At 38.1% G+C, this 23,146-nt stretch overlaps 1 protein-coding gene across 1 annotated transcript in view; it reads left to right on the top strand.

The window, feature by feature from the left end:
• The window catches only part of LOC149151551 (putative envelope ADP,ATP carrier protein, chloroplastic), a 277,530-nt gene that overhangs the window by 236,809 nt on the left and 17,575 nt on the right, over window positions 1-23,146 (top strand). The window lies entirely within an intron of this gene.

A 23,146-nucleotide genomic window follows, 5' to 3' on the forward strand; every position in this document is an offset into this window, starting at 1 on the left:
CCATTCGGATGGTAATCCTCCAAGAGTCGTGAGTGGCATTTCTTTGTCAGTAATAGTCTCCCCAATAGATAGGAGATCGTTCTTGATCTCGGTGATTCTTAAGAAGTATGCTTGCATACTCTCATCTTTACCCTTATGAATTTCTTTTAGCGTATTTCTAAGAAACAAAACTTGATTTGCATCATTAACTTTAAATAAAATCACCAGTCTATTGTAGATTTCCTTGGAGGTGTCCAGTTCAGAGATGTAGGCCACCAAGTGCTTATCGATAGAGTCCCAGATGATCTTCTTTGTTTTTACTTCTCCATTTTTCCATTTGTTCCACGCAGCAGCGGATGCATTTGATGGAGGCTCAACAATATTGCCTCTTATATGGTCTAGCACTCCTTGATCCTCAAGGATTAGATTGATAGACATCTTCCATCTGTGATAGTCAGCGTTCTCATGAAGCTTGTCCTCAGCAAGAAAGAGTGATGAGGACCCCATAGTTTTTTTAGCATAGCCTTACCAATCTTCTCTTTGGTGATTGCTCTTGCTCTTGCTTAGCCTTCGTCTTCACCTCAGCTCCAATACCATGTTAAGTTATGGTATGTTCTATGTTTATAACAGTTTACTTCTTTTCCTTATTATATTCCACAGATTAGCAATCACATGTACATAAAGTAAAGTGCAGATAGAACATTAAACGATCGACAGAAAACAAGCCAAGACAAGAGACACAAGATGTGGTGGCTAGCCAGGTACAAACCCCACAATGTGTGGGGAAACCCTTTGATGAAATATTCTTTTATCTTCAATAATTCAGCAGAGAGAAATAGTACAATAAATCTGATTTATATCAGCGGTAGCAAACCCTAGATCAACAACATCAACATTAGCGGCTTCATCATCAAACTAGGGCAGATGATATCTCACAAACCGACCGTCCAATCGGCTTGATTCCACCACCAAAAGTTGCGGCTTCCAGAGGAGGTTTAGATGAACCTACAACACAGTTCAGATGAGGAGATCTTCTAGTCCACGCAGGTCAAACTTCACTTCTGCAGTTGCAGCTTTAGTTTCAGCAGCTTCCTTCAAACTAGGGTAGTCGATATCTTGCAAACTGTCCGTTAGATTGACTTGATTCCACCACCAAAAGTTGCGGCTTTCAGAGGAGGTTCAGATGAACCTACAATGTAGTTCAGATGAAGAGATCTTCTAGTCCACGCAGGTCAATCTTTACTTCTGCAGTTACAACTTTAGTTTCAGCAGCTTCCTTCAAACTAGGGCAATCGATATCTTGCAAACCGTCCGTCGGATTGACTTGATTCCACCACCAAAAGTTGCGGCTTTTAGAGGAGGTTCAGATGAACCTACAACGCAGTTCAGATGAGGAGATCTTCTAGTCCACGCAAGTCAATCTTTACTTCTGCAGTTGCAACTTCAGTTTCAGCAGCTTCTGGCTTCACATGTGTGAGGGAGAGACCCTTTTCTGCGCAGTAGAGAAGAGACTCTTTTCTGTGCAGTAGAGAGAGAGAGAGAGAGATGTGATGAGATGAGTGAGTCTAAATGAGGAAAAGTCCTCCTGTATTTATACACAACGTTTGTGTTTGAATAGATGCGACTGTTGGGCTTCTGAGCCTACATGAGTTGTAGGTCGGCTTAATAATAATTCCATAATCAAAATAAATTCATATCTGCATGAATACTTATCGGAATCAGATGATCTTTATATCAATCCTACACCTCTCGACGAGAGGAATCTAATAAAAATATTATCAGCGATGAATAAGATGACCCACATGAAGTTTTTCCCTAGTTTCCAATTTTAACAAAGAGCCATTCGAGGGCCGCACTTGTTTGTGATCCAAATCCAAAGCTGGTACAACTGCAACCAATTGTCGTTTCTTAGATCTACTGTTTCTGACTGCTTTCGGGCCGAGAGGACTACTCTATTGTGTTAGGAGCATCTGTCCCAGTGAGGAACCAATGTTGCACGAAGCGGGAGCGAAGCGGAAGCGCGAAGCGGAAGCACGGAGCGCGGAAGCGTCATTTTCCAAAAATCTAGGAAGCGAAGCGTCCGCGGAAGCGTCTGCTATATATATATATTTTTTTATATTTTTTTGCATTTATACTCAAAACAAACATCCCAAATACCAAATTAATTGTAGAAGACATGAAAACATGCATATTTTTGCATAAATCAAGATAGATATGGCATCCATGATTCCATTGTAGTTACTTACTAGTACAACAATCATCTATATTCTAGCTATTACAAACATACATCAAATTTTTAAGCATATTATAAAACATAAAACATTTAAGCATATTATAAAACATAAAACATAGAGCATATTATGATTTATCTAGCAAGTGAGCAACTGTCAACATTTGTCATGTCCAAAATTCAAATAATAATGTTTACAAAATATGTCACTTGGTCACCGCCAAGCCAAAAAGGTTCAAAATTCAAATTCACAAGTCTACAAGTCTAATGAGTAATCTATGACAAAAAGAAGTAGATTGTGAATATATCTACTAATCTCTCCTCCTTCCACCACGAATAGAACGTGATGGCGGGCCTCCACGTGGTGGCAATGAAGAAGATGGTCCCTGTGTAAGTCGTGGCACTGGAACTGATGAAGAAGAACCCCCTGCTGTTGGTGTTGAACCATGGAACCTAGGAACCAAGGGACCAGATGGGGGTGGGGGTGGTGGCATATCAACACGGTCATCATCATCCTAGAATCGCTCAAAAAATTCATGCAAAAAAAAAAAAACATTAGTTAACAAAAAATTTAAAAACATGAATTAGAGAAATGCTTTATAAGGGAAAATTGGAAAATTCATACCACAATGGACATACCTGGATAAGAGCATCCTCTAATTGCTCTAGTCGCAACACTCCATCCTCCAAATTGGGCTCCTCTGGATTCTTGTCCCAAGTCAACAAGTCTTTATTAGACTTTGCATCTTCACAGTAATGGGACAACAATCGCAAGTTGTAATGAACATAAACCAAGCTCTCTGCCCGGTCTAAACTCAACCTGTTCCTTTTAACACTGTGGATGAAAGAATAAGAGCTCCAACACCTCTCTGCAGAAGAAGTGTTTACCACCTGTGATAGCACCCGCAATGCCAAACTCTGTAGAAGTGGAGTACCCCCTCCATGCATGTTCCACCACTCAAGAGCAGAAAAATGCTCTCGATCTTGAATTGCATGCATGCTCCCAAATGGACCAGTGTTGAGCGTATAGTTGCTCACCTGTCTCCGTACCAATGCAGCCTCCTCATCATCAGGGATTAATCTACTCAATGCAGCCATATATTTTCGTGAACCTCTCTATCTTAGTGTGGTTTTTTCCTGCTTCCCCCCCCAGGTGCTGGTTTTGAAAGCCATGATGGATGATAGTATTTAGGTGTCAAAACATATGCTAATGCATGCAATGGAATATTTAGCATTTCCCATCGGTTTTGCACCTCTACACGAATATAATTGTACAAGGTGGTATCTCTAGGCTCAACAATGTCTTTAATCTGCCCCAACATGCTATCCATTTGCTCATACACCTCCCCAATTACTGGTCGATCTGAATCTGCAAACTTGATCATGTAATAAATTGGTTTGGTGAATTGCAAAACATATTTAACCTGTGACCAAAAGTAAGTGTCAAGAACAGTGTCCTTGACTACATTAGCACCATCTGTGTCATTGTTAATTTCATCCCATGTTTCAGCACACACTAGATTAGTTAAAGCTTGTCTCACCCTCACTAGCCGCCTAAAGGTGAGGTAATAACTAGCAAATCTTGTCTTTGCAATTTTAAGCAATTGCAACTTGGAGTAAGTGCCATAGAAGTAGTTTACCCTTGTATGCCCTGTGATGAATTTAATGAGCTGCTTCCCTTTCCTGTAAACATCAGCAATCCACCCACAATCTTTGTGTTTCACAATATCATGCATCAAAAGGTTCAATGTGTGAACCAGGCACCCAGACCAAAAGATGTGTGGATGAGTACGCTCAATAATTTTTCCTGCTGCCTTACAATTTGCTGCATTATCAATGATCACTTGAACCACATTATTCGGACCAACATCTTTGATTGATTTCAATAGGAGATCTGCAATGTTTTGTGCAGTTGCACTGATGGAGGAGGAGTCATGACATGCAATAAATACTTCACCACTAGAAGAAACACCAAGAACATTTATCAAATGTTGGTTTCTAATATTTGTCCACCCATCTGATACAATGGATACCCCATAATCCACCCACTCATGTGTAAAACGTGTCAAAGCTCTTTGAACCTTAGATTTTTCTCTTTCTAATAACACTGTTCTAGCTTTCTCATAGTTGGGGGCCTTGTATCCTTTTGGGGCTTCATTGATGGCCTTTACCATTTCATGCCAATAGGGAGAGCGAAGCACATTGAATGGTACACCGCAAGCACAAAGAAAACGGACTATCTTTCCATCCACATCATCCCTCCCAGCAACATTAAGGAAATCCCCTATTGTTTTTCTACCTCCAGAGGTTGCAAAAGTACCATGAGGAGATGGGCAACTACCAAATTTAGAGGTTGCACTTGATTCAGAATGAGTTTTTTGTTTCTTGTTTTTTTGTTGTGCAGCCATCTCTATTTGGATGTATTTTCTTCTTTGTTCAGTTGAAATGTTTGGGCAAATTTGTACCCCCACAGAACCCTTTTTTTCATCACTGTCCAGCACCCCACAAAGATGCCTCCTCAGACGGGTATATGAACCCGTATATGGTTTTCCTCCATGACAACCATGAGGGCACACAAATTTGTAAGATCCACCACCCTTTCCCCCATCAAGTTTGGTCACATAGTTCCACAAGGGATTTGATGTACCTTTCCCATCTTGTGCTTCAGTGTCCCCTTCAAGTTCATCCCCTTCCTCTTCAAACCCTTCCTCCTCATCATACATTGGGTCACTACTATTAGGACCAAGTTCATCCCCTTCCTCTTCCCCTCTATTCCTCACCCTTGCCATCATTAAAACCAAGAGTGGAATGATACATAGAAGCCAAAAGAACACCATCTTGGAATATGGATATAGGTGGTGGACAACCTGTAAATAAAGGAGCAAGTAGAAACAATGGGAAAGAGTAGGAGAGGGAGGAGAAAAATACAATTTTTTTTTTTAAAAAACAAGGGAGTTTGGGCTTTGAACTTACCTCTTTAGCTCTTGTAGATGAAGTCCTCCAAGCTCTTGCTCCAAGCTCCTCCTCCTTCTCCTAGCTCCTCCTTCTTCACTCCTCCAAGCTCTCCTCTCTTCTCCTCTCCTTTCCTCTCTTCTCTTCTCCTCTCCTCTTTTCTCTTCTCCAACTCTCATAAACTCCAAGTGAGAAAATGAGAAGAGAATGGGGGCTTTATTCTTTTCTAAAGTCACCCTAAACTCACCCTAACCCACCCCCTCATGCTTAGTTAAGTTAAATTTTAAAAGAAATTAAAAAAAAATTATGTTTATTTTGCTGCCCCTCGGGTTGCGCCCGGGTTGCGTGCGGGTTGCGCCCGGGTGGCGTGCGCTTCCGGGCAGGTTGCGTGGCGCAACCTCTTGCCCAAATCGCCTTCCGAAGCGCGATTCCAGGGGCAACGCAACCTAAATGGCAGGAATCGTTTTTAAAAATAGGAATCGCGCCACCTAAAATTCGGAATCGCGCTTCGCCTGGAGATTCCGGAACGATTCCGTACGGGTCGCGATTCCGGCTTAGGATCCGGGGGGGGGGCGATTCCTGCAACTATGTGAGGAACCCCTTTCGTTTCACACGAAAAGGTTTCTGGTAGCCCTAGCTACATTATTTTTAAGATCTGGAGGTATATAGTCTTTATTTGCAGTTATAGTTATTTATCTCTTTGTTTATTTCGATTTATAGTGATATTTTTTTTTACCAAATCTAAATTTCTCATTTCTGCGTACGCTCTTTGCCTCGTGACTCTATGCAATTTGGGCAAATCTGACACAAAAAGAAAGGAATTTTCTCATGTGTATGTTCTTTTCCAGTGCATCGTAGTGTGATCTCGGAAGATCAGAAACATTGAGGAAAATATCTAGTTTCCAACCAAATCTAACTTTAAGCCATAAGGCTTGGATACTTTTGCTTGTTCATTTGGTTTGTGTGGTTGTTTTTGTTTTTGTAGGCAGAAAGGGATTTTTCAAGTAAGCACGCACCCCAAAGCTTTAATGAAAAAAAAAAAACCTTTCCGCCTTTCCAACCATTACTAAATCTTTTTACTAGTTCATTTGGTCTAAAGTTACTTTATGAGAATAAATGTCTTGGGTTCAAGTCTTTCTTTTTGTTGAGTTACTTTTTCAAAAAGAACATGTAACTTATGTTTTAAAGTTACTTTATGTAAAAGTGTTCTCACCCATTATAAAAGGTGAGTCACTTAGAATTTTAAAGTCACTTTATCTTTTATTTAAATTACAATTTAGTGGATAGCTCATAAAGTACCATTGTTAAAGTGACTTTCACTTATTTATAAAAGTGGGTCACATAAAGTAATCATTTTTTAAAAGTGAGCTAATTAGATTTAGTTTGGAAAGGGGGAGATTTTTTTTTTAAATATAACATTATCATCCACTTCCAAACATTCACGTGGTTCGTTGGCATCTTCAACAACTTTTCTTCAAAAAACCATAACTTCTTCATTCGGAAGCCGTTTTCAAAACAGTTTTTTTTAATCGGCCTAATTTTTCGAGATCTTTCCATTAGAACACTTAGTTTCAGCATATAGAGCTTCAGTTTCTTTTAAAATGGAAAGCCCATGCCTAGTTATTCTTGACAACACCAACTACTTTCAATGGCTATCTTATATGGTGGATTTACTCAGAAGTAAAGGTCTTTATAGAATAGGCTAAGGCAATGTTACTTGGGAGCGGGAGCGGAAGCGGGAGCGGGAGCGACCATTTTCAGAAGCTCCCGGTTTGGGAGCGAATCGGGGAGCGATTTTTTAAAAATATATATATTTTTTATATTTTTTAATTTTTGATACATATATGTCAACAAAAACATGTAGAATGATGAAATAGACATAAAAAACATAAAAAAACATAGATTGAACCATATAACAACAATCATCTAGAAGTTATAATCTTCATCAACCACGTCCGCAAGTTAGTAACATAGTAACATACAACATATTGAGTCTCATGATTCATCAATCTTAAAGTTTCAAGCTTTTAAAATTCAATATATAACATTTATCATCATTGATCACCAAAGTTGTACTTGTAAGCTAAGTGTAACCATTACAACAAATAATATCTAACATGAAATGAAATGTTATAAAATGAAATGAAATGAAACAACTTTCAACTTTCATGAAGCATCATATTCATAATTCATTACTAATGAGTTATAATTGCCAACTTCAAACTTAAATTGTCATATATTGTTTAAAAAAATATCATAATAAATATGAAAGAGTCAATAGTTATAAAAGCTACTAGAAACTAGAAAAGAGAAGTAAATCTATTATCTATTTCTTATGCTTGGGCCTCTTGCCACCACGAGAAATGTCTAATTTTTTAGTCTTGTTGCAAAATCAGGATCTTTGTCATTAATATCACCCTCCGAGCATTAATATCCAGAGGTATCTTTGTCATTACCTTTGTATCTGTATAGGGATCTTTGTCATTAATATCACCCTCTAAGCATTAACATAAGATAGAAAAAGCATAGCATGTCAAGTCAAGATTTTGTTTGAGTGATGCGTACATTTTTAGAAGGGTCATGATAGAGGAGTTCGACAACCAATGTCACTAACATCAAGGTACATAGAGGGATTGGTACTCTTGATTAAATATGAGTTCCATACCCTAATACATGACAAAATTCAATGGAAACATTGCAATCCCCCAATCCTGAAATCCTGAAAAACTGATAAGTCTGCTGGATTTTGAATGAAATCTAAAATTCTACTTTCTCCATATGAAATCCAATGAGGACGAAACCACTCTCAAACATCCTGAGTCATTTCATGGTAATGTTAAAAATTTAAGTAAAAGGATGAAAATGAAAATTAAAGAAAATGTCACTTTTACTTTAAGAATTTAACATTACCATGAATAGCATATCAATACTAGGGCCTAGACTTGATCATTAAGTTGCCCCACTCAAAAACTATTTGTTTCTTTCAAAAAAAATTGCATTTCGAACATTACTACAAAAAAAAAAATGCAAAAAAGGCAAAACGCTCCCGAAAACGCTCCCGAAAAGGCAGGGAGCGAAATTTTTTTTAGGGAGCGCGCTCCCGACCCGCTCCCGAGTCGCTCTCGCCCAGAGCGCGGATCGGGAGCGGGAGCGAGGGGGGGGGGGGCGCTCCCCCGCAACACTGGGCTAAGGCCAAGAGTCTAAATGTCAAGATGAAGATAAGCAAGCCAAATGGGAAAATAAGCAAGATCAAGCATGTGGGTTGATAGGGATGTCTATTTCTCCAGACCTTACATTCCATATCAAAGAAATTGATACCCTCGATGAAACAATGAAAAAGCTTTAGTACTGTTTTTGGAATTAAAATGAAATTAGAGCCCATCAACTCGAAAATGAGTTGCTTACTTTGGACCCCAATAATTTTTCTTCCATTGAAGATTTTTTGTCCAAGTTCAAGACCCTTAGACTTCTCTTGGAAGGTGTTAAGGTTAAGAAGGAAGGTGGTAGCCTTATCTATTCCATTCTTACTAAGTTAGGACCAGCCCACTTTGTGTTTGTTTCCACCTTCCATTCCAGTAGAGAAGCCTTTATTTCTCAAGGACAAGACTACAAGTCCCCCTCTTTTGATGCCTTTCGTGATTCTTTAATAAGAGAACAAGAAAAACTCTTACACCTTGGTCTTCTTAACACTAGAAATTCTTCTAAGAAAGCCTTAGCAGCGCAGCAACAACTACGTTCAAAGAATCCTAAGAAACAACATCCTAAAAAGAATGGTCCTAAACCAAACAAGGGTCCTAAGCCATTTCAGTCTCAAAATGAAAAATCAACTCAACAAAATGATAAGGCAACTAAAAACAAAGGGAAGAAAACTAATAGACATCGCAACTTTTGTAATCGTGATGGTCACTTGGAATCCAAATGGTTTAAGAAGATGGAAGTCTTGGAAGCAACAATGAAGAAGCATAACATCCATTTGGAGCACTCTTCAACTTCAACTTCATCTTCATGAATAACACCTTCTGCATGTGGTTGTCAAGCATCCCGGTTTGGTTATGCACTAAATGTATCTTCTTCTTCTCATTCTCGTGAGTGGCTCATTGATTTTGGAGCTTCTTATCACATGGACAAAAACAAAGCCATGTTTTCTTCTTTAAATGATTATAACACCAAAAATATATATGTTGGTGATGATATATCTCTTAGTGTTGTAGGGACTGGAACTATTCATCTAGACAATGGTTAATTTAATGATGTATTATGTGTTCCTACCTTATCCTGCAACCTTCTATCTGTATATCAGATCACTCATTCAGGTGAAGGTAAAACCGTTGAATTTTCATCTCATGATGTTGTAATTAAGGACCTAAGAAATCCTAGACAGGTTTTAGCTGCTGACATTTCTGATGATTCTACAAGGTTGTATAAGTTTAACAACTTTGGGTCATCAACTCTTTCCTCGGTATTTGTTGCTCATAATGATGAAGTGAGCAAACTTTAGCATGAGCAATTTGGTCACTTAAACTATCGCTCCCTTCAAAATCTATGTAAAGAAAATATGGTGACTGGTCTTCTTATGGTATCTTGGAGAGATGGTGTTTGTTCCGGATGTGTACTTGGAAAACATCATCGAGATAGTTTTGAAAAACGTGCCTCTTGGCACGCCTCAACCCCCTTATAGCTTGTGCATAGTGATTTATGTGGTCCACTTCCATTTGTTTCATTCTCTGATTACAAGTATTTATTAACTTTCATTGATCATTTCTCTAGACGCACTTGGGTATATTTTTTAAAACTCAAGAGTGAAGTTTTTAACATGTTCTTGGCCTTTAAGGCCTTTGTTGAGAAACAATCTGGACATCAGATTCTTAATCTAAGATTTGATAATGGCGGAGAATATGTTAACAACAAATTCATCAACTTTTGCACTGAGAATGGAATTCAATTGCAACATACTATTCCATATAGTTGAAAGGAAAAATTGCACCTTAAAGAAAATGGCTAATTGTATGCGTCAATCTAAAGGACTTGGTCTTAATTTTTGGGTAGAAGCAATTAACTGTGCAAATTACATAGTAAATCGCACTCCTACTAAGGTTTTAAAGAATATCACTCTAGAAGAAGCATGGAGCTCAATTAAACTAGACGTCAGTCACTTTCGTGTTTTTGGAAGTGAATCATGGGCCCATATTCCAGACGAGAAACATAAAGCCTTAGAAGCTAAGAGTGAAAAATGTATTTTTCTTGGATATTCTGAAGATGTTAAAGGATATAGACTTCTTCAACCTAAATCCAAAAATATAATCATTGGAAGAGATGTAAAATTTGATGAAAATATATCGGCCTACGAGCCTAGTTTGGCGGCTGTGCCACCTCTCTCTATCTCTTCTACCTCTGAAAATATTTCTTCTTCAGATGATGACAACGAGGATCACAATCCTCCTCCACCTTCTCAGGATCCTCTTTCAGCTTCCAAAATGTGTCCGCGCTACTCGGGATGCAGTAGGTCCTCTTGCAGGGAATCCTACAGATCAACGTCGTACACGTTCTTAGTTCGATAGAGCCTCTTCTTTATTGGCTCAACTTTCAGGGAATTATGATCCTGACACCTTTGCAGAAGCTTCAGGCCATCCAGATTGGGACGCAACTATGAATGAAGAATATCATTCATTATTGGCAAATGATACATGGGACCTTGTTCCTCTACCAAAGGGACGAAAGCTTGTTAGATGCAAATGGGTTTACAGAACCAAGTTTGGACCAGATGGAAAAGTTGCTAAACATAAAGCTCGTCTTGTTGCTAAGGGTTTTTCACAAGTTGAAGGCATTGACTATACTGGAACCTTCTCCCTTGTTGCCAAATGAACTCTATCCACCTTGTTCTTTCCCTTGCTTCCTCTTTCAAATGGGAAGTCCATCAGATGGATGTTAAATCCGCCTTCTTGCATGGGGACTTGCATGAAGAAATCTATATGGAACAACGTCTTGGCTTTATACAAAAGGACTCTAGCCTTGTATGTCGGCTTAAGAAATCCCTTTATGGTCTCAAGCAAGCCCCACGAGCTTGGTATGCCAAAATGGATAACTTTCTTTTAGATATTGGCTTTTTTAGGTATCATTCTAACAATATTGTCTACACCAAGAAAGTGGGTAAGTCCCTTATCATTCTTGTTCTTTATGTTGATGATCTTATCCTTACTTGTAGTGATCCCAACCTTATAAGCCATGTGAAGTCTAGCCTTAAAAATAAGTTTGAAATGACAGACTTAGGACACTTGCATTACTTTCTTGGTCTTCAAGCCTTGCAATCCAATGAAGGTATTTCCCTTTCCCAGTCCAAGTATGCCTATGATCTTCTACGCCACTTTCACATGGAAGACTGCAAGCCAACCCCTTCTCCCTTTCAGTCTGGAGTCAAACTTTCAGTCACTTGTACTTCCCCTGAAGTTGATGCTACCTTATATCGTCAGCTTGTTGGAAAACTTTTGTATTTGACCCATAACTGTCCTAACCTTTCCTTTGTTGTTGGCCTTGTTGCTCGGTTTATGCACAAACCACATGAAAGTCATTGTAAAGCAGCTAAAAGAATACTTCGTTATGTTCGAGGTACAGTTCAGTTTGGGATTCATTTTAGTGCAGAAGCATCTCCTCTATTGGTTGCTTTCACTGATTCTGATTGGGTTGGTGACCCTGATAATTGGAAGCCTACTGTAGGTTATGTCTTCACTCTTGGTTCTAGACCCATTACATGGGCTTGCAAGAAACAATGTGCCATTTCTCTTTCTTCAGCAAAAGCAGAGTATCATGGCGCTGTTGAAGCTAGTAAGGAAGCCCTGTGGCTTTGTCAGATCGTATCAAAGTTTGGTTTTCAGCAGCAAAATCCGACTACACTTTGGTGTGATAATCAAAGTGTCATTCAACTATGCAAAGATCCAATCCAACATCAGCGCAACAAACACATTGAACTACACATGCACTTCATCAGAAAGCTCATTCATGACCATGTTCTTGAAGTGCAATATTGTTCAACCAATGATCAAGTTGCAGGGATCTTTACAAAGGCTCTCACAGAGGCGAAGTTTACTAAACTTCGATTTATGGTTGGAGTTCATGAAGTTGTCACTAAGGGGGGATAGGCTCTAATGCCTCCTTCCTTATCCTATTGTGTCATCTTTGTACATCCTTCAATCCTATCCTAAGTTGTTCTGGAGGGGGGATGTTAGGATCAATGTTTTAAAAACCGGAACCGGTGACCAGACCAGTGCACCTAATGATCCAGGTTTTGAACCGGAACCGTTCAAACAGGGACTGCTCAGGTCTAAATGAACTGGTTTAAAAAAATACATTAAATAATTAATTTTTAATGAAAAAAACTATTTTTAAGATTTAAAACCATGATTCCAAGCCAATAGAAACAAAATATGCAAGGTTTTCTCATCTATATACCATGTAAAGGTGAATATATCAAAATGGCATCGAGTGCAATACATATCCGCAACAAAATACATACTCAATGAGGTTCTGAATGACCTCTAGAGTGTGAAAACAATGCTCCAAGCTATGGGGTCACTAAACTACTACAAGTCTACATATCAGTGATCAACAACATGATCACTTGTTGAATTGAGACTTCTGTGATCCATAACAGTTGTAAGAAGAGCTTCGGCGTAAATCACATATAGAAAGACCTTTGTCGACGCGTTTCGAACCAACAAGTGTGGTTCATCGTCAGGACAAGTTCAAACTCATCACCAACATGATCACTCTTTATCATGATCAAACTCATCACCATTACTAGACAAGAGATCATCAACATGAGCTACATAAATAATATGCCTCCGAGTTTGAGGACTCCTAAAACTCCTCTACAACTTTAGTAGTAACAAAAATAGACATCAAAACTACAAATCACTAATCAACATGGTCACTCATGAAACTCATCATTGATTCAACGCTACTAGAAATACATAAACATCATCAACAAGAGATACATGAACATCATCTAGCTCAAAGTCTTCAAACTTGGATTGCTCAACCTTAGAACATGATAGAAATTGAAAAGGTTTAACATGCCTAACCAATGATTTTGGTTTGAGTGAAGGGTTCATCCCCTCAACCTTATAATGTGGTAGAGAAAGATTAGCATGCCTAACCAGTTGTTTTCCTTTGAGTGAAGGGTGCATTCTTGTTAAGGCCATGGTAGAGGAGTTCAACAATCAGTACCACCAACATCAACAAAGTTCAACAATCAATGCCACCACGATCAAGGTTCTTAAAGGGCTTCATGCTCTTGATCAAATGCCAATCTCATTCCTTCGTGCATGATAGAATCAAATGGAAACATTGCAAACCCCCAAACCATGAAATCCTGAAAACCATTAAGTCTGTTGAATTTTGAGTGAAATCTAAAATTCTAGTTTCTGCATATGAAATCCAATGAAGTCGACGCCACTCTCAAACATCCTGAGTCATTTCATGATAATGTTAAAAATTTAAGTAAAAGAATGAAAATGAAAATTAAAGGAAATGTCACTTTTACTTTAAGAATTTAACATTACCATTAACTGCCAAAATTGTTAGGATTGAGATGTGTCGGGAAAATGAAAGGGTAGGCATGTTTTTCTTGGAGGGACTATTTTTGGAGGAAAACAACCCCAAATTTCCCTCAAACCAGCGTCAAAACTCACAAAAATGCATTTTGTGGGGGTTATAGCTAGCTTGGCCATAAACCGACCAGTTTAGGACAAAACCGGCTGGTTTGAACACAAACCGGCCGATTCTATCCTAAACCGGTTGGTTAGGACCGATAGGGCAAAAGAAAGGCGACATGAGGAGGTAAACCGGGTTTTTAAGCGGGGGTGATCTGGTGGGCTTGCTAACCGGCTGGTTTGACCGGATACCGGTTCAGATCGGCTGGTTTTTAAAACACTGGTTAGGATATTTCGACACATAGGAAATAATTAATTATAACTTGGTCTAGTGTATAGTTAGGTAAAGTGTGTTTCTTTAGTATGTACTTTTTGTAACTTACAATTTGACGGTCACGATATTTTCTAGACATGAAGTGATTTGATGGTTCATTCTCTCCTCGGTTTATCGATACTTGATCTGTAGCTTAACACCTGATTGGTCCATGATCTCTATTTAAAGAGCATGGAGTGTCATTTGTGCAGTGACCATTCATGAGTGAAGCTTATGTAAATTTCTTTCTTTTACATTAATAAATTGCCTAAAGTGGCCGCGTTGGCTCAGACTGTGGATTTTTTCCCTCTTTGAGGGTTTTAACCATGTCAAGAATATTGGTGTACTGATCTGTGATTTGTTTGTGAGCAGTGTCCTTTGGTGTTCTATCTGAGGAACTTACCCTGTAAATTCCTACATATTATATTAGGGTTTGATTCTCTTTTTTTGATAATTACTTGTGAGTGTGTTGGCTTCCTTTACTTCTTTATTATCTTATCTTTCATCAAGCAATTATACATGTATGAAGATCACAAAACAAGAGACACAAGATATAGGCACATGCCAGGGCAAAACCCCCCTCGAGGGGAAAATCCAGTCAAGATAATTCTTCCTTTCAATAGTATTCTTTGAGACTCTTTACCCTAGACCAAGACCAGACTTTCCCTCCACACCATGTCAACCTTCCAGATCTTCGACCCCTTCCAGCAACTTCGACTAGGCAGCAGCTTCCGGCAATAATGAAATCTTAGGAGACTTCGATCTCCCAACCCAAACCACAAAACAGAGAGAGAGAGGCACCAAAAGTTCGATTTTCTTTTTCTCTAAAAACTTCCCCAAACTTGCACTTCTTTCCTTTTCCTGACAACAGACTTCAAACTTCTCCAGCTCTTCTTGAGATATCGAACTTGCTTGAGAGTGAATGATTCAAATGATTTCAACCTCCTTCAATATATAGGCTTCTTGTGGGTCAAATGGTGGTCTTTAGGTTGACATGATGTGGAGGGTACATAATTCATATTTGACTTGATACAAAACCTTTTTACATGATTTGATAGCCCAAGAAGGGTCTTTTCGAATGTACAATGACTCTTTAAACTCAATATTAATCCTAGGAGTCCACAATGGAGACTTTGACTAATATAATGATGACCCAAGCATGAAACCCATGCTTTAATAAGTCATTGTTACAATAATAAAAAATATTTTCTTTATTCTTTTGACAAGTACATTATTGAAGACTGAGCATAGTTACATTTTCTAACACTCCCTCTTAACTAGGGAGGTATTCATAATGTACATATATAATGGAAGATCTCAAACTATTTGAAAAAATAACAACTTTTAGGCAACCAATGCCATGGACTAGATTCTTGACCAAGGCAATCTATCCAAGTGGGACTAAGGTGGACTCAAGCTTTCAGCCCCTCTAGGTACCATTAGGCTTACATGCTAACTGCCAACCCAAACATACAGGTGTGTATCCAAAACATAACTCAATAAACAACACCACCTTTTCAATTCTGGGATCCAAACATCAACACAGAGTGTCGGCCTGATGTCTCCCTAGGCAATGATTCACCCACAAAGCCTCAACAAATCTCTTCCATTTCCTTATCATCAATACAATCACCAATATCTACCAAAGCCAGCAGGTTCCTTATATATTCAAACTTCTTATTAGGAAGAACCTTTGTCAGTATGTCTGCTACCTATTCATCTGTCAGAACATACTCTAACTTCGCGATCCCATCCTATACCAAGTTCCTAATCAAATGGAACTTGTTATTGATATGTTTCGTCCTCGAATGAAACACGGGATCTCCAGACATCTTGATGCAACTTTGATTATCACAATTAATCACAATATGACACAAAGACTTCTTGAACTAATCTGTCAGAAGCTTCCTTAACGAAACAACCTCTTTTCCTACTTCACATGCAACCACATATTCTGCTTGGGCACTACTCAATGCAACGGGATCTTGCTTCTATTCATCCATGAGATCATAGCGACTCCTAGACTGAAGCATCCTCCGGTAGTGGTCCTTCCATCGGTCTCACTGCCACCCCAATCAGAGTTTGTGAAGCCAATTAGCTTGACTTCCTTACTATCATACTTTAGGCATTGATGTATAGTGCCACGAAGATACCTCAATATATGTTTGGCAGTTATCCAGTGATCATAACGAGGCTCCAACTAAAGCTAACTAAGAATGTTCATTGCAAAACATATATTTGGTCTAGTATTTACCAGATACATTAGGGAACCCACCAACTGTCGATATGAGGTAGGATCCAAGAGACTAGAGTTGGAGCTCCTTAACTTCTTGAGGTTGGTGATCATAGGAGTAATCACCGGTTTGGAGTCCATCATCCCAAATTTCTGCAATAACTTGATCATGTACTTTCCTTGCCCCAAATATATCTCCCCAGGTCTCTGCCATACTTCTAGACCTAGGTGGCAATGCATCTGTCCTAGATCCTTCATCCTAAATTTAGCTGCCAACAACTTCTTGCATTCTTGAAATCTTCATTCTACACCAGCGATGAATGGATCATCCACATATAGCAGAAAAATGAAGGGCTCATTATTCACGACCTTGATATATAGATTCAGATCAAAAGTACTCTTCACAAACCCAATTTTGAGAAGATATTTATCCATTCTTGCATACCATGCCCTTGGTGCTTGCTTCAAGCCATATAGGGCCTTCTTGAGTCCGCAAACATGAGAGTCCCTGCTATTCACTTCAAATCCTTCTAGTTGTTCGATGTACACTTCTTCATCAATCGTCCCATTAGAAATGCGGTCTTAACATCCATTTGATGGATGTTCCACCCCATTGTAGCAACCAATGAAACCAACGATCTTATGGTAGTGTACCTTGTTGTAGGTGCAAAGGCTTCTTCATAGTCAATGCCTTTTGAGAGAAACCCTTGCGACGAACCTTGCTTTGTACTTGTCTATACTTCCATCAACAACATGTTTGATCTTATAGATCCACTTCGATGAGACAACCGATTTGTCACTAGGTCTAGGAACAATTTCCGAAACCCTGTTCTTCATGATGGATTGATATTCTTCCTGCGTAGCTTTCTTCCAAACCTCTTCATGCTCAGCTTCCTTGAATGTAGATGGTTCGGCTTCAATCAACTTTGTCATATATGCAGCATAACCATAATATCTTTTCGGTTTCTTACTTTCCTTGGAGGACCCTTTCGTAGCTTCATGTCCTTCAGCATCTTCTAATGTAGCTTTCAAACAATTTGGCCTCTTCCTTGTGGTTGGGATAACCACCGATTGAATAGGCTCACTTGGTCCTTCTTCTTCAACATTTGTAGTAGAGTTCTCATGATGAACTTCTTCTTCTTCAAATACGGGAACTTCTTCGTCATCAGAATCAATAGGAATATCCTTTGATTTCTTGTAAGCTTGATTCTCATCGAATATGACATCCCTGCTTACTTCAATGTGTCTTCCTTCCTTTATGTAAATTCTATATGCTTTTGAGGAAAGACTATAACCAACAAATATTCCCTTGATACTTGTCGAGTCCAACTTCTTTCGCTTGTCTTTTGGAACATGGATATATGTTGGACTTCCAAATATACGGAGATGATCCACACTCGGCTTCTTCCCTGTGAATACTTCTTCGGGTGTAGTATTATCAAGACTCTTATGAGGACTTCTATTTTGAATGTACACGACAGTCATCGCTGCTTCACCCCATAAGAACTTTGGTAGATCTTGATCAAGGAGCATTGTTCGAATGCCTTCTTCAATTGACCTATTCTTCCTTTCGGCCAATCCATTTTGTTCGGGATAGTAGGGAACAATGAGCTCCCTCTTAATACCTGCATCCTTACAATATGCAATTAACTCTTTAGAAGTGTATTCCCCACCATTGTCAGACCTTAGAGTCTTTATCTTTCTTTCGGTTAGGGTTTCCACTTCAGCCCTGAACTCCTTGAACTTATCAAATACTTCATCTTTAGTTTTGAGTAGGTAGAGCCATGTCTTCCTCGAATGATCATCAATGAATGTTACATAGTAGAGATGACCTCCAAGTGATTTGTCAGACATGGGCCCGCATACATCAGAATGGATGAGGTCTAATATTTCTTTAGACCTAGTTTCACTATTATGAAATGGCTTTCTAGTATGCTTCCCCAAAGAGCATCCCTTGCACACACCTTCATGATCTAACTTCATATCAGGAATACCATGAACCAATTGACTAAGAGTAGGGATGACCCTATAATGAAGATGACCATACCTTCGATGCCATAGTTCAATGGGACTTATTTCCATATGAACCAAAGATTAAAGAGATGGAGTGATAATCCGGTAAAGACTTCCTTCACGAACTCCAATAACCCTAACTTCATCAATACTAGAGTTCTTTCCCCAAACCAATACTTTTCCATCAACAAAAGGAATCCTTTCCCCTTTATCTTCTAAACAAGAAATAGAAAGTAAATTCTTTTTCAAACCCGGAACATTGAGAATGTTCTTGAGATGCAACTTCGATCCATTATCCAGCTTCAATGATGTAGGTCCCAGACCTCTAACAACATAGCTTTTGTTGTCACCCAATTCCACTGCATGAGAGGATGACTCCTTTGATAGTGTGTGAAGTTGCTTGCTTTCACTTGTCATGTGTCTCGATGCTTCACTATCAATGATCCATGCATTGTCATAAGAAAGAGAATTGGTAAGAGCAACCAAGAATCCTTGACTCTTGACTTTGTTGAATACGTAGTAGATGATTTTCTTGATCCATCTTCCAGCAGAGTTGTAATCCAATCTTATGTAGTTCACCATAGAGGGAGAATCCATGCGAACAAAGTGATCTTCGACATCTCTTGACCTTAGCTCTAATACCATGTTGGAAAATCAAAGCTATTATATTAGGGTTTGATTCTCATTTCTTGATAATTACTTGTGAGTGTGTTGGCTTCTTTTACTTCTTTATTATCCTATCTTTCATCAAGCAATTATACATGTATGAAGATCACAAAATAAGAGACACAAGATATAGGCACATGCCAGGGAAAAACCCCCCTTGAGGGGAAAACCCAGTCAAGATAATTCTTCCTTTCAATAGTATTCTTTGAGACTCTTTACCCTAGACCAAGAGCAGACTTTCCCTCCACACCATGTCAGCCTTCTAGATCTTCGACCCCTTCAAGCAACTTCAACTAGGTAGCAGCTTCTGGCAACAACAAAATATTAGGAGACTTCGATCTCCCAACCCAAACCATGAAACAGAGAGAGAGAGGCACCAAAAGTTTGATTTTCTTCTTCTCTAAAGACTTCCCCAAACTCACACTTATTTCCTTCTCCCGGCAATAGACTTCGCACTTCTCCAGCTCCTCTTGAGATATTGAACTTACTTGAGAGTGAGTGGTTCAAATGACTTTGACCTCCTTCAATATATAGGCTTCTTGTGGATCGAATGGGGGTCTTTAGGCCGACATGATGTGGAGGGTACATAATTCATATTTGACTTGATACAAAACCTTTTTACATGATTCGAAAGCCCAATAAAGGTCTCTTCGAATGTACAATGACAATATAAACACAATATTAATCTGAGGAGTCCACCATGAAGACTTTGACTAATATAATGATGACCCAAGCATGAAACCCATGCTTTAGTAAGTCATTTTTACAATAATAAAAATTCTTTTCTTTATTCTTTTGATAAGTACATTACATAATGACTCAAGCACATTATTGAAGACCGAACATAGTTACATTTACTAACATAAAGTAGCATTATAATTTAATTTGATTAGCAGGTATCTCTAATCTTTGAAAATTTAATCGCTATTTTATATGTTTATTGATTTAATAGCTTAAATTCTAAGTGTGTAGAAATCATTCGCATTCAGAAATTGGGCATTTGGGGAAGTCCTCAGTTGGACCGGCAAACTCCTAAGATATAAAAGCTGGAGAGCCTTTCTAATTAAAATCCTAAGATTATCTAACAAATTTCTTCTTGCTGGGATTTTCTGTGCTAGTACCTAAATTAAAAAAATATTGTTTATCTTTAATAAATTGTGTTAAATAGTTAGATTTGGCTATCAAGAACCTGAAATCTACAGATTTGGGAGCAGAGTTGAACTCATACTCCTCAGATCTAATAGATGTGTAAATTTAATTGTATAAATCTTTAGAAATATTAAATTTTATTTTCTAATTTGGGATTTGCGTTTAAAATTTGAATATTTGTATATGTATTGGGTCTTGGGTTTTTGTTTTCCATTTATGCAGGCGTAAATCCAAGAATTTTTCATAAATATTTTTCATAATCTGAGACAGATGTAGGCCCTGGAGGGAAAAATCTTGTCTCAGAAAACATTTTTTTTGCAAGAAAAATTCCAGATCTGGGCTTTCTTAATTTTTTCCGGGGTTCATCGAAATAAAATTCTGGACAAAATTTTTCGAAATTTGCAGAGGTTGTGATTCTGAGATAAATTATTTTTTGGGCATAAGCCTTCTCAGTCTCCTCTTGCTCTTTTTTCTGCCCAACAACCTCCCTCTTTTACCTTGCACTTTTTCTTGGTTGTGGCTTCCCACTCGTTCTCCCGTAGATCCCTCTTAGCTCGCGGCCCTGTCATTCCTCCATTCGCGTACCTCACCTCTGTTTCCCTGCTCTTCCGTGTTTCCTTGTTGCCCGTTGCTACTTCCTCCGCGTTCCGCATCTCATCACTGCTAGTTCCTCGCTTCTCGCACTTCGAAACCCTCATCTGAGTCATCTCCTTCCCTCGACGACGACTCTATCTTTTCCTCACGTTGGCTTAAATTGACCTAACACATTACAGCTCAATATAATCTTTAAAACTGGCCTTTGGCCCTTTAAAAATTTAAACCTTTATTTCACCACATTAAAAATCGTTTATCATATTGGTCCTTTAAAAAAAATATTTTTCTTTATAAACAATATTACTTCAAATTTAATAAAAGTGTGACACAAATTTTAAGAATAAGTTCTTTTTTGGAGTTTTTTGTGATTAGGTTTTCGGGGCCTTTAATCTTTAAAAAATTTCGTGGGAAAAATTTAAAATTTTTATATAGTAAAGGAAATATAATTTTTTTTAATTTTTCTGCTTTTGACTTATAGGAGAAAATATATTTTTTTGGATTTGAGACATTAGAAAAATTATTAATTTCAAGAATTATTTGAAGAGGTGTTTGTTCGCTAAATTGGCATTAACTAGCAACTAAATTTCACTGTTATCTTGAAATACTAAATCATTGAAATTTGAGTGCTTAGGTTTTCATTATTTGCATGCTTCGACTAAGATTTGTGATTATTGATTTTTGGTTTTAAATTTTTAATACTTGATATCTATTGAGATCACTCACTATCGAAAGGGGAAATTAACTCTAAGTTTGGATCTATTTACTTGAGTTATTGGATATTTCTTGAATAATTAGTTTTGAGAATTTTCAAGTAATTGTGATCAACTTTTTTATTGAATACTCTATCGTGGACTTGTGGAAAATTGTATATCTTTCGATTCTTGAAATTGAGTATTTTGAGCATCTGCATAATTGGGATTTTTCATTAAATTTTCACTGGAGTACTTAGTGTTTAAGTCAGAATAAATCATAATCTAAGTGCTTTGAGTCTACACATCTCGTTTCACTAAAAGATCTTCTAAATTCTCTTTGCATTTCACATTCTAAATTAATCTTACAGTTAATAATCAACCTCCAAGTATAAGCTTGGTTGAAAGAAAGATGGGAACACCTTTGTGTCTTCTCTTGAGAAGTCTAGTCTTTTTAGTGTCTAAAATGGTGACCTTGCAGTCATCAGAGCCATAGCCTCTGCAACACCAGGTACGTTATATTTCAATGAGAGGGAACATTAATCACAGCCTTGTGTGTTTCACATTGACTCTCTCTGCCATTCACTATCAAGTTTAGGCTCAATATAGGCAAATCAAAGAACATACTTAGAATAGGCATATAATTAAAATTAACCAAGATCCTGCATTTCACATTAGTTTTAGGAACTGCATGTCATATAGGTTAGTTATTCATCCAAGAAGCAGTTATCCATCCAGTACTTGTCCTAAATTTACTCAGCAAGATAGTTGATTCCATAAGGCACTGGTATCAATCGTCTAAATCTAATCTAATTCTTTAAAAATCTTGCTTAATCTAAAACAAGTATTTGGTCGCTTAACTGTGTCTTCCAGATTGGTTGGTTCCTAACTAGTCCTTCTTCCATACATTCCTATATGGTCTACCCCCCTTAGTCTGTTGTTGGGAGACAACTTAAACGGAGATAATCATGACCATAATAAAATAAATGGGGTTGGCAAGGAATTTTCATTATCTATGGAAGATTGGATGGAAGTTAAGGAAAATAGTCAAGAGGTCAGGCCTTCTACATCTTCCTTTAGTATAAATAATTTTGATCATGAAAAGGATTTGATGGTTGAATTATTTGGTGAAAAGCCTTCTCCAAAGCAAGTCTTGGAAATTGCAAAAGATAAGGGTTTGACTTATCAAATAAGGGATAAGGATCAAAGTGGAAATCAAATTCCCCCCCTTGAAGTTTTAACCCTGGTTCAAGCTCTGGTTTGGATGTTGATTTGGGAAGTTGGTTTAATAATGCAAAAATTTGGGTTCCTGTCACCGAGATATTGAAGATTCCTTCCCAAAAGGCTAAGTTATTAAAATCCATTGAAGCTCCTCGTGTGAATGTTTCTCAACAAAGGTTCCTAAGACTGTCTATCAAGATGCCCCCATATATTTGCAAAGTATGGATTCAGATAACAAAGATCATCAACCATTCTTTATTACTTTGTTGGTCAATGGTTATAGATTGTATAACTACATGTTGGATTCTGGTGCCTCGGCTTGTGTTATGACCAAGAGGGTCATGGAGTAGCTTAACTTAAGAATTTCTAGACCTTACTACAACATATGTGCCATGGATTCTAAGAAGATTGAGGTTCATGGGTTGATTAAGGATTTACAAGTTCATTTATCAATTTACCCTG

The sequence above is a fragment of the Pinus tabuliformis genome, chromosome 9 (genome assembly GCF_031772625.1).
Source record: "Pinus tabuliformis cultivar Carrire ecotype Pingquan chromosome 9, CPIR1, whole genome shotgun sequence".
In the NCBI taxonomy this organism is placed as follows: Eukaryota; Viridiplantae; Streptophyta; class Pinopsida; order Pinales; family Pinaceae; genus Pinus; species Pinus tabuliformis.